Raw genomic sequence first — 8,536 nt, forward strand, 5'->3', positions numbered from 1 at the left:
ATCTATTTTCTCACTTTGTTCCTGATCCTCCTTCGACTATTTTGCTCACTCACTCTAATGATGTGAGTAAATTATGGCATGAACAATTTGGCCATCTCAACTTCCACTACTTGCATCAACTTAACCAACAGAGCATGGTCACAGGGTTGCCTTCTACTTTGACATTGGAGTCACTTGGAATACATGACAGATCTTCTGATGAGTTAGATTCACCTGAGCAGTCTTTTACCCCCACTTTCGATGTAGAGAGTGATTCAGAGGACTCACCTCCTTCCTCTCCTAGTCATCATTCACAGGTTGATGATTCTACTACAGATTCTCCATCTTCTGGTCTACTTTGGGCTAGACAGACCTTGTAGTCTATAGGTGATTGGGTTAGGGATCCATCAGATACCAAGCAGACTCGTACGCAATTCTAGGATGCTACACATATCTTTATTGCTACTGCCTAAGATCCACCATATTTTCATGAGGCTTCTAGTATTCCTAAGTGGGATACAACTATGTAGGAAGAGTATAGTTCCTTGAAGGGGAACCACACTTGAGATCTTGTCCTTCTTCCTAAGGGAAGAAAACTTGTTCGATGTAAGTGGATCTATCGAACAAAATTTGCAAGCTTTGTTGGGGGTGCGAGATGCTTCATCTTTTAGGGGGCCTCTTCCTCTCACTTGGAGTCCTATTTTTTTTTGGGAGTCTCTTTTCTCTCTCTTTTGGGGGAATTTTATGTACATGGGTACCTCATCAGGCTTGACTTGTCGGGACCCATTTCTACATCCACATAAGCTTCGCTTATGGGGGGGTGTTAGTGTAGTTTTTAAATTTCCTAGTGGGTTATTTATTTTTCCCTATATTGCTAATTTTTTCCTACACTTTTAATAATCTTTCTTAGGTTAATAAAGCATGTCTTATTTAGAAAGTGTGAGGTGTCACCTTCCTACATATGAGCATCAATTATCTATCTTAGGAAGATACTTTGTTATCTTTAGTCCGATAGATGGTTGCTCCTCATTGGTTGGTGTTGCCACCTCCTCCCTCTTCCTAGTCTATATAAGCATGCTACCTAGCTTGTATTTGTCATCAATTTCTTTTGCATCCTCTTAATTCTATTTTGCTTCCAATATTTGCAATACTCTCTTGGAGACTAACTCTATGTTGCTATTCTGATTTTATATCATTTGCATTCATAGTTTAGATATCTATTCTTTGCACTAATTTTCAGAGTTATCAATCTTTTCAAATTATAACATGGTATCAAAGCTTTTCTATGTGGAAGAGTAGATTTTAGTTTCCTTATTTGAGAGATTCAGGGGGGGCTAAAAAAAATTATTGTAGTTTTTTGAAAAATGAAGAATGCTCTTCTCTTGCATCTTTGGATGATCTTGAGAATTAGAAAAGTTTTGACAAAAATGTTTTTTCTCTAGGGTTTTAATCTCAAATCTGGCAACCAACGTGCATATTTGGAGTTTTCAATTAGTATTGCAAGTTCTAGCATGCCATTGATGGACTTAGGAAGCTAATCCAACATTTGCATGTCATATTTTGGTTGTTGGGGTCGTTTCTTAATTTTTGGAGCCATTTTTTACTGTTAAAGGCATCTGATTTACACTATAGCAACATCTTCTGTACATCAGCAAGAAAATCTCTTTCTAGGTTTTGTTCGCAACACCAAAAAACTATTTGAGTATCTTTTAATTTTTGCATGCAAGCTCTATATTTTGCAGAATTGAGCACAGAAAGCTACAGCCATACCCCTCTCCATTAGCAGTCGCAGTTTTCAAATGTCTCGCAGTTTTCAAATGTCTCATTCTTGCTCATACGGACTCCAATTTTGATGATTCTTGTTATGACCTTGGCTAATTTTTTGTGCTCTATCCACTAGTGGAGTTGTTTTTTGATTTTCATGCATGAATTCTTCAAAAATTGTAGATTCTCGATCGTGACTGTGCATAGTTCTCATTTTGGAAACTTCAAAGGATCATAACTTTCTCATACAACCTCGTATCAAGGTGATTCTTTTTTTGACAGTGCATGTATTTTTTGAGTAGATCGTAGTGGTGCTATTTGTTTACTTGATTATTGTGCCCAAGTTTCACTTTCAGCATATGCTCTTCATGAAGGTTTGTAATGCATTGAAATCAAGACCACTAAGTATTTATTTCTAGTGGTAGTTGTAAACACACTAAAATAAAGTTCCAAATCATATTTCTTTGGGGGGGTTCTTTGATTGAGTAAAAATGGGGGGCATTTTCGTAGTTGGGTTCTCTTTTTTTGGCATTTCTTCTCTACATTTCTTCATCATGGATCAAAAAAATATGCCCATCCTAACTCCATACAATTACTTTGAGTGGAAATCACACATGACAATTCACTTAAGGAAAACTAGATTAAATAGGATAACTATGGGACTTGAAACTGAACCTACTAAAGATGAAGACAAGCCTAAGTGGTTTAACAAATGTGATTAGGCATATGGAACATTGTGTTTGTTTATTTCTCCTTATTTTCTATTTCACATTGAATCTTTGAATACACCAATTGAAATATAGTTAAAGCTAGAAACACTATTTGGTACACAAGATTCAATGAGGGGTCATATGTTGGAAAATGAACTAATTAGTTTAAGTCCAGGCAATTTCAACACAATACAAGATTTCTTCACTAAATTGAAGTCACTAAGGCTGCAGTTTAAAAAATGATGATTAAGTGGTGCATGTTGCAATGAAGGACAAATTTGATGAAGATGAGGCAATTGCACTTGTGACTTGTGTAAACAAGAATGACAGATGGATCATTGACAATGGGTATTCACATCACATGAGGGGAGACAAAAGTAAGTTCATTGCCCTGAATTGTTATGATGGAAATGGTGTAAGATTTGATAATGATGCACCATGTTTGATAAAAGGAAAAGGTTCTATCAAACTCATAGATAAGATTTTATGTGACAATGCTTACTATGTTGAAGGACTTAACTATAATCTCTTGAGTGTGTAATAACTGAATAATTCAAGATGTAAGGTTGAGTTTGAAAAAAAGATTGCTAAGATATATGATACAAATAGGAAATTGATTAGAAGGGGTGATCAAACTAGAAGTAATCTATTCTATCTTGATATAGACGATGCTACTTGTATAGTTGTAAAATTTGATGATGTATGGCTATAGCAAAAAAGGTTATGTCATGTTAATTTTGATAACTTGGTTAGTATCAGTAATATGAGAAAATTTAGAGGTTTTCCTAAGTTGAAGAAGCCTGATAATATAATGTGCAAACAATGTTAGTTAGGCAAAATGACAAAGTCAAGTTTTAAGAGTAAAGCTCATACCTCTAAAGAAATACTACAGATTGCTCATACTAACTTGTGTGGACCAATTAAAGTGTAAAGCTACAAAGGAGATAAGTAAATTATATTATTTTTTGATGACTATTCTAGAATGATGATAGTTATGTTTCCATTTAAGTGGTACTTAGCAAGAGTTGAGAAGGAAACAAGTAAAAGTATGAAGTGTTTAAGATCTGACAGAGGAGAAGAATTTACATCAAATAAGTTTGAGATGTTTTGTGATGATAAAGGAATCAAAAGACAAACATCTGCTACTAGAACCCCTCCACAAAATATAATAGCTAGAAGGAGGAACAGATCTATAATGGACTGTGCTAGAATACTCATGATGGAGAAAAATGTTGCTTTGAAATACTGGAGAGAAGTTGTAATTACAGTTGTCTATACTTTGAATTGTGTACAAGTCAAGAAAGGTACTTATTCAACACCTTTTGAAATATGGTATGGATACTCACCCAATGTAAAATACTTTAAGGTATTTGGAAGCAAATGTTATATTCTTAAAGACTTTGGGAATGGTAAACTAGATGCAAAAAGTGAAGAATGTATATTTTTAAGATATTCCACAGGAAGTAAAGCTTATAAGTGTTTAAATACTAACACTAACAAAGTTGTGGAAAGTGCAAATGTAAATTTTGATGAATATACAGAAGTGCATGAGGCTGAACCTATGAAAGAACTAGAAGAATACAAATCATTTGTATACTCTTATGAAGGTATGCCTATTGAAGAAGATGTTGCAAATCAAACTACAAACCAATAGCAAGTTTTAGTGACTACTGAGTTACATACTATGAATGTCGAGTTGCATTCAGGAATCGAGCTACATTCAAATGTCGAGTTACAGAATGAAGCTGAGGCACATTCTAATTCTGAGATTAGTGTATATGAAAGAGATGTTGAGCTACATGACAAAGATGTACCCAATGACTCTAAACTTGAAAGACAAAATGAGGAAACTAGAACTAAACCAAGATTGTCCAAATATGTCAAGAAATATCATCCTACTACTCAAATTATTGAAGATAAAGATGCTAGACCAATGACAAGAAAAAGACTAAGAAATTATACATGTTCACTGAGCATGAAGCAACCTAAATCCATAAGATATGCCTTAGAAGATGTAGACTGGATTAAATCCATGGAAGAAAAGATTGAACAAATTGAGAAAAATAAAATATGGACTCTAGTTCCTAGACCAGAAGACAAAAATGTGATTGGCACCAAATGAGTATTTAGAAACAAGCTAGATGAAAATGGGGAAGTCACAAGGAACAAGGCAAGATTAGTTTGCAAAGGATATGCACAAAAAGAAGGAATTGACTATGGAGAGACATTTTCTCCTATTGTTAGATTGGAAGGAGTAAGAGCTTTACTTGCTTATTCTACATACAAAGGTTTCAAATTTTATCAAATGGATGTTAAATCTACATTTTTGAATGGCATATTAGAGGAAGAAGTTTACATAGAATAGCCAAAAGGATTTTTTGATGTTAACAATAAGAACATGGTATGTAGATTACACAAAGCTCTATATGGCTTGAAACAAGCACCAAGAGCATGGTATGAGAGACTTCATAAGTATCTTATGAAGATTGGATTTGAAAGGACTAATGATAACAACAATCTATACATGAAGACATAGAAAAGTAAAGGTATTTTGTTATCTAAAATTTTTATTGATGATATTATATTTGGAGATCAAGATGCTTTATGTAAGGCTTTTGCAAATGAAATGAAACAAGAATTTGAAATGTCTATGTTTGGAGAGATCAAATTCTTTGTGGGTTTGCAAGTATACCATATGTAATATGATATATACATCACTCAGTCAAAATATGTCAAGGAAATATTGAAAACTTTTGGACTGGAGGATTCCAAATTAATAAGTACACCTATAGTGACTGGACACAATTTGTCAAAGAATGATGATTTAGCTGAGGTGAATCAATCATTATATAGGTCTATGATTGGGAAATTACAATATGTAGTACATAGTAGACCTGACATTACATTATCTATAGGAATAGTTGCAAGATTTTTTGCTAATCCCAGGGAGAATCATTTGAAAGTTGTAAACAAAATAATGAGATATCTAAAGGAACAGAGGAGTACGGTCTATACTATAAGAAAAATGAGAAATTTGAATTAAGAGCCTATACAGATGTTGATTGGGCTGAAAACATTGATGATAGAAAGAGTACTAGTGGAGAAGCATTTTTCTTAGACAAGAGGTTGGTCACATGAACTAGCAAGAAACAAAATTACACCTCACAATCTATTGCTAAAGCTAAATGTGTTGTTGTTGTCAATTGTACAAACATTGTATGGATCAAACAATTACTCAAAGGTATGAAGGAAGAGATCACAGAACCAATGACACTTTATTATGATAATACAAGTGCTATTAATATATCAAAGAATCTTGTGAAGCACGTAAAGACTAAGCACATTGCAATAAAGTATCATTACTTGAGGGAATTAGTTCAAGGCAAAGAGGTGAAGATGGAATATGTTAACACAAAAGAGAAAATTGTTAATATCTTTACCAAAGCATTACCTAAGGATGCTCATGAGTATCTAAGAGGTAAACTAGGGGTGATACCCCTATCAAAGGCTATCTGAGTAACAAAAGGAGTACCCTACATCAAACAAGTAGATTTTATGTGTTACACATTGATGCAAAGGATCTTACTTTAGGAGCCACCTAAAGTAATCAAAGCATTGAAACTACAAATTAGTCACAAGTAAGGTGACAAAGGAAGAAACTGAAGATGTTCATATCTGCATGTTAATATGACAAGTCTTTGGCATTGTTGTCAAAGAGAGAGAAATACAAGAATAAATTAAAACTAATCCTAGAGGGAGATAATTGATGATCAAGGGAAATATAAGAAAGAGGGAGATAGTCACTGATTAGGAGAACAATGAAAGAGAAATCCATCTACCTAGTAAGAGGGAGATACAAGAAGTAATTCAGAGGGAGTCATAAGGAAGAGTTTTGTAACCTATTCAAAAGATGGAAGTTTTTGATAGAGGGAGAGATTTCAATTCAAGGAATTATTTTATTTTTGGTATTTTGTTGGTCTTCGTGTTTTAACCTAGTTAGTTTGGTTGATCAGTTTGGTTTGCCACCAATTCCAGAGAGGGAGATTGTTGAGAATAGATTGAAGAAAAAGAGGGATATTGTTGAGAATATATTGAAGTGAAAGAGGGAGATTGTTGAGAATAGTTTGAGGAAGATTGTTGGAGGAGATTGTTAAGGATAGATTGATACAAGTATGATCAATATATATACTTCAATCATTGTTTTGTCACTGATGTCAAACCTGCTACTTTATGGTAAGACAACTGTTTATTTGATTTAAGTACTATCACTAATTTGATTAATGAAGAGGATTTGATCAAAAGATGTAACAATAGCATATAGAGGAAAGGATGAGTTATGCTTATGTAAAGAAGTACAAGAATCAGTTGAGACAATGATAAAATGATGTATTGATAATCTACTTAAGGTTACAAAGGCTAGTTACACTAAGAAATTTTATAAGAACAAGTTAAACAAAGTCTGTCTACCAAGCTTGACTGAGTGGATAGTAGGTGCCAAGCAAAGTTAGTGCATACTGAGCAGAAAATCAGGTGGAGCTGAGTAAAAGTCTACTCTAGCGTATGCTAAGAAAAATAGTGGATGTCGATTAAAGTTTAGTTGATGTTGAGCACCAGTAAACTTTAGTTTGTGCTGAGTAATTTCACAAAAGATGTCAAGCAACATAGTATGTGTTGAGCATTAGAAGCAAGATAATGTCGAGTGGTTGCATTATTTGAAAGATCATGAATTTGATGGATCTGAGCCAACAAGTTTGTTTTATTGGATTATGTGAACCTGTGGAAGATAATGATGAGCTGGTGGCATAGAATTCAAGCTAAACCATTTTTAGGCTAATTCAAAGAGGATTCAAGGATAAGTTTCTAGAAGAGATATGAAATATGGGGTAGATTCATTGTATCCTACCTAATCTATTCTAACCCTAAATTGGACAATGGAGAATGAGCGGCGAATGATCTTAATTTCCTATTTATAGGAATGGCTGGTTAGAAGCAAGGGTTTTCATGTGTGATAACCTAAGGAAGACGAGGAGTCAAGGGTTTTGCTTCATCAAGTGACCTAAGATAAGAGGCTACATTGGCATGTTAAGCAAGAAGGCTTAAGAGTATGAATGCTTGAAGGGTGAACAAGCTATCAAAGCTAAAATGTATGAAGGCCAAGAAAAATGGAGGACTAAAACAAAGATTTGTAATCTACAAATGGAGTTGTAAGTTGTTGTCATATCAAGTCTTACTATTACACTCTAATAATTATATCTGTCTAGGGTAAATCCTTTAATCGGACGACATTCCAAGTGAATGGTTTAAAGTCCTCTAACAAGGCTCACTCCTAATAGGGTGATTGAAATCCTTTAATAGGGTCACATTTAACAGTGTGTATTGTAATCTTTAACAGGGTTGGCCTTTCATAGGGCATCACTTTAGAAGAGTGAGAAAGAGTAGCATGTTATTGGTGGTTTTTCCCAAATTGGGTTTCCATGTAAATCATTGTGTCAAGTGCGTTGATGAATTTGTTATGTTTCATGTTTAAATTTTTGCAAATTGATTTAACAGTAACCTACAAGATTTAAGTGATTACATAATCTTATGAATGCATGCATGAAGATAAATGTTTTATGGGTTCACTAAGGTGTGAACATTTTTATTTATATATCTTCAATCCAATATCTATATTAAGAATATTAAAAGTACTACAATGTAAATAACATAGAACATATTATAAAGTGAAAATTATTATACTAAAGAAAAGAAAGTGAGCATGAGGTTTTCACAATCTAGAGGTAGAATAATCCCAAGAAGTCGCACCATTTCCTCTTTGAACTTGCACATAGTGACAATAAAAAGTGTTGGGTTTTTGTTACGAGGCCTATTAAAGTTAGACCCATATTATAGTGTTTCCTCCTCTATGGAAAATCAATAAATATAGATAGGATATTTGATAAATTTATAAATGATAATCAATAAAGATAGAAAGTTCTCAAGAAAGTATAATATGATAATTGAATGAAAGAATAATGAGTGTGAAAAAACCCCCTTTCGAAGCCAAGAATCCAAAGCTTTGTGGATTGAATGTGAGAGTGAGTTGG

Source organism: Cupressus sempervirens, chromosome 1 (genome assembly GCF_028749045.1).
Source record: "Cupressus sempervirens isolate cs-2001-9-10 chromosome 1, ASM2874904v1, whole genome shotgun sequence".
Classification (NCBI taxonomy): domain Eukaryota; kingdom Viridiplantae; phylum Streptophyta; class Pinopsida; order Cupressales; family Cupressaceae; genus Cupressus; species Cupressus sempervirens.